Source organism: Rattus norvegicus, chromosome 6, assembly GCF_021556685.1.
Source record: "Rattus norvegicus strain SHRSP/BbbUtx chromosome 6, alternate assembly SHRSP_T2T, whole genome shotgun sequence".
Classification (NCBI taxonomy): domain Eukaryota; kingdom Metazoa; phylum Chordata; class Mammalia; order Rodentia; family Muridae; genus Rattus; species Rattus norvegicus.
In genome coordinates this window covers 52,006,971-52,012,090 of record NC_141539.1, presented here as the reverse complement: position 1 = coordinate 52,012,090, position 5,120 = coordinate 52,006,971, and positions in this window count along the sequence as shown.

Genomic DNA, 5,120 nt, shown 5'->3' with positions numbered 1-5,120 from the left:
TTTGCATCACATTTGTGCACACACATAAAACACATGCATGCCATATGCACCTATGCATGCCACATATAAGGATACAAACACATCACATGTAAACAATACACAAATATGAACATATTTATATGTCATATATACCATACTAGTCACATGTGTACAACCCACAGGCACACACATACATGTGTGCCTAAGCTACATTGCACATATTATACATAGAAAAACACATACACATCATAGCATATCTCTCACTCATACTAGACACCACACAGATATCCATAGCATACATGCGTACACATGAACAACACATATACAGACCACATACACATACATGCATGCATATACATGCACATTTAAAACACATGGAGGCATTCAAACACATGGACACATACCACAAATCCATGCAGTACTGCATACTGTAAACACAGATATGTGTGTACATACATCATATCCATCACTTGCTGACTAGAGGAACCAGCTGCTGCTGAATGCTTTGAAAACCTGTGAACCACGCTGAAATGTACACACCCCTCATCTTGCTGCTGACCTCTGCAGGCCTTATCTCCCACCCTTGTCCTTGGGTCCTTGGTTCGGGGCCACAAATCACAAGCATAAAACAGGCTTGGGAGGAGGTTGGTTGTCAATGAACTGAGACAAAAGCTGATCATGGAGAGAAGAATCACCAAGCTGGAGTCTAAGCCTGGTAGTGAGGCACAGAAAGGTTGGGTAGATTAGACATATGTGAGGATGACAAGCAGAAGGGGTTCTGGGGGAAAGGATACCGTGGAGGGGAAAGAGGTATCAGGCAGCTGGGATCTAAGGAGGTCACCAACTTTCAGCTGCTAAGTAAGAGCACCTGTCCTTATGCTGCGTAGACCTGGACAGCAAAGACCAATGGTCTTCACACCTGCAGTTACAACCATGAATTCTTGGGCCACCGTGATCACCAGGTCACCGGGCCTAGGCCCAGTACTACGGGCTACACTACAATCGCAAAGCTCTTGGCAAGAACAGATGTGGTCTCCCTCTGCTCCACTCTACCCTCTACCTCTCACTGTTGGCCACCAAGGAAACTGCAGACCTGAAGGCTGTCTGCAGACCTCAGAGCTGTCTGCACGCTGCCCCAGTGCTGCTGTTTTCTTATTCTCTTCCTTTCTTCTCCCTCTGTATTTGCCGTCACCTTTTACCCTCCTGCTTTCTCTCCCCTTCCCTCTCTCTTTGCCCCCATCCCTCAGTCTTCTCTAGCCTTCAGAGGGTCATGCCCATGGACATCACAGCCCTCCTTTGCCCCAAAGGCCTTGTATTCATTGATCACTTGTCTTCCCAAACCACAGTGCTCTAAGGGTGAACAGAAAGGCTGCTACTATTGGTGGTGGTTTAGAGTGTCCTTTACAGTTGATGGCTGATGGAGACAAAAGAGACATTTCCTTCAGTGTAGCTACAGTGAGGTGCCCAGGCTTCTGTAATTCTTACTAAATTCTGATATACATACATGTGTGAGCACACATGCACACACAGACATGTACACATGCACACTGGGGTAAGTAGGAGGGAGAATAACTCAGAATAGGAAGGAGATCTGCAAGACTGGGAAGGAGACAAGAGAAAGTAACGGCAGATGTGATCAAAGTGTATACATGTATGAAAGTTTAGTGAAACCTACCATATACTGAATGGCACGCTAATAAAATCATAAACACATAATAATAAAAAAGCGTCCTAAAGGCCAGATTGAGCAAAGACCTGCTAGTGCCAGGGAGGACTGGGATGCAGGCCATCTTCCTTCAGAAGTGAGGAGGCCTCCAGTGTCCTACACAGGTCAGTACAGGAGGGCCCAGGATCCAGCTGGGTGTTCCTGCCTTGCTGGACTACTCCTGAAACGTTTCGGGTGTTCCTAAAATATTCAATCCTTAGAGCTCCCTCGCAACCTGTGTCATTCTCTGGGAGACCGGTGGCCAGTGTGCATGGAAGACTGGAAACTTCAGTGCCTTTTCAGGACAGGCACTAAGAGGAGTCTCAACCCAGCAGTGTCAAAGACGCTGCCAGCCAGAGGGAAGAGACAAAGTGTGGAGAGGGCATGACCCTCTGAAGGCTAGAGAAGACTGAGGGATGGGGGCAAAGAGAGAGGGAAGGGGAGAGAAAGCAAGAGGGTAAAAGGTGACGGCAAAGTGTGTGCAAACAGGATCTCCACCATGGCCCTGGGCACCTTGCTCCTGGTAAGATACTGTGCCCCCAGTACAACCTAAATCTACCAGGAAGCTTCATGTAGGGAGTGTGTTCTGGGCAATTCTGATACTGGCCCTCCCCCTCCAGTCCTCACTGTGAGGCAACAGCCCCACTCCTCTCTTGGGGCTCCCCTCTGTCCCCAGTGTGCCAGCATAGAAGCCTGACCAGCTGCCTGTATGTCACTACAAGGAGCTTGAAATTGCTGTGGGTCTCTCCTGTCCCCTGGGCCCGCCCCTCCTCCACAAGGCCTGCCTACAGCAGCAGGTGCTTGGACAAGCCCTGCTAAGTGAGTTAATTATTTCAGGATTTCTGTAATCCACAGACCCAGACATTACCCTTTGTTGTTTTGAAGGGGATTTGGAGATATTCAGGGACCTCTCTGAACAAAATTACAAAGTCAGTGCTGATGCCACTGTGGACCTGCGTACCCTCCCTCTCCATCAGTAAGCTTCCCTCCCCCAGGGCTCCTGTCAATTCCAGCCAAATTCACTGCTAACAGCTCTTGTTGCTATGCAGTACAGGTCGGGGTGGGGGGCTGCGGTTTTAATGAACCCGAGCTTTAATGGAAGTAAGACTGGACATGCGTGAGGACCTCTCAGACTCCATCACCTGGACAAAGAGACTTTTAAAGGGGGCAATCATTACTCAGGGTAGACAGGTCTCTGTCTCAATAGAGAGGCCCAAACTCTACCTCCTAGGTACACTTTTAAATTTTTATTGTGGTCTTGATTGTATGAGCATCGGGCTGTGCACTTGACCGTCCAAGAACCGGATTTCTCAAGGGCCCCTTTAATTCCAAGCCTACCTGACACTGGACCATGGAGACCGAAGGGCACTTCATTCTAGGGCCAGTTCACAATCAGGTCATTCATTCTTGGAGGACAACCTCTAACTGGCTGGTGTCACGTTGACTGTGTTTTGTGGAAATATCATCAGAATTGTTTCTAAATGTGGAATCATGAGATCTCAGTCTTCTTTCTTTCCTTCTCTCCCTTCCTCCCTATTCCCCATCCTCAGTCCCCTTCCCTTCTTCCTATGACCACAAAGAGACTGAATCTAGAACTCTCCAAGTTCAGGATCAGTGTATCTAGAGTAAAGACACCATGCTAGGAGGAGAGGATGGTATTGGGACAGACATTCAGACATCAGGCAAGACACAGAATAGAGACAGAGTCACATTGCCTCAGGCCAAGTAGCCTAGACCAAACAAGACAGAAAAACAGACAGCCCTTCTGAGACCCCTGCAGTTGCTACGTTCTTAGAGATCAGGTATCTGCCACTTGGAGCCCCCGGATGTTCTTCCTGTAGCAGTGATAGGGGTTCTAGAAGGCTTCTGTAAGGCTAGACTTGTAATGGGAAAGTGAAGCCCTGTCCATTTATGGGGTACACATTTCAAGACCCTAGTGGATGCTGGCATGAAGGTTAACACTGAACTCTGAATACACAGTTATGCCCCAGGATCCATAGCATTAATTTCACTTGAAGGGATGGGTCAGTGGTAGAAGTTAGAGCTATTGGATAGAGGGTTTGGTTCTGGAACTCTCCGTAAATAATGAACTCTGCCAGGGTTCATGTTCCTCATGTGAAACAGCATGAACAGGAATAGAATAATTACAAAAGCATAGTGCATTACAGTGTCTAAACCATAAGCCTTTCCAAGCCATGGTGGGCTGAAGCATGAGCAAGGGGGGCAGTTGTGTGTTTTGCTTCACTTCTGGTTTCACACAAGCTGGGAACTTGGTTCTGCCTACCATGCACAGAGAGGAACACTGGTAAGCGGGGTCCAACTGTTCTCTGGGCTCCTATGGCTTCTGTGGCTGCTATGTGGATAGACACAGGCGATTGTTTGTATTCATTCTCTCTCTCTCTCTCTCTCTCTCTCTCTCTCTCTCTCTCTCTCCCTCCCTCCCTCCCTCCCTCCCTTCCTCCCTCCATCCCTTTCTTCCTTCCCTCCCTCTGTACCTTTCTCCCTCTCCCTTTTAGCAGTTATACAAATAAGAAACCTTGTGCACATTGTGAATTCTGCAGTCCACATTTTCTCTGGGGAGTGGGTGGGGGGGATGTCCTTCAGAGCTACCTGGAATGGGCCCAGCAGTTCGTTTTTGACATTTCTGCATTATTTTGAAGCTTTGCCTCCAAATCTCTAACCTCCGTCATTGACCCTTCCCCTCAATTCTAGCAGAATTAATGCTGGGAGGCTCGTGCATTTTATTACAGCGCTCTCCATTCCTGCGTCGTTCTCCGTGTCATCCTCCCAACTACAAAATGATGCCAAAGACCACAGCAGCACCTTCTCCTTCCATATTCTCAGAACCAAACACCTAACAGGGAGAAAAGAGAATTTAGTCAGGGAAACACCAGGTATCTGTAATAAAGAATGAGTGAATGTACAAATATGCGGGCTAAGAATAAAATGAGGGGAAAGGTAAAGAACTCTTCAAATTGCAGGATTTTAGAAACCAGGTTGCATAAAACAGACGTGGAAACAGATCTCCAATGGTGAAGTCTTTTACAAGGAGACAAAGGAGGTGAGAGGAAGATGTAGCTTGGGAAAGAAGGGGCTTTGGATGCCCTCTGAGCACACTGTTCTGTGCTCACAACCTGTTTTGACACAGACGTGACATCAGAAGAGGCCTCAAGAGAATACCATGTCCCTCAGGGATCCAGAAGAAGCCTAGGCATGGCTGCCTGACTCATCAGAGTTTATAGCTGGGCATGAGAGCAGTCTTGAGCTGGCCACTTCCCTCTCCCTGTCTTGGGTTTCTTTCCTAAAGTATACCTAAAACATAGATAGTTCTAGAAACAAGACCATCTGAAGCATGAAGAGCAGCCTGAGCCTGGGCCTGTCCCAAGAAAGACATTGATGTCACCTCCACATTCTCAATCCCCCGCTAGAATATGAC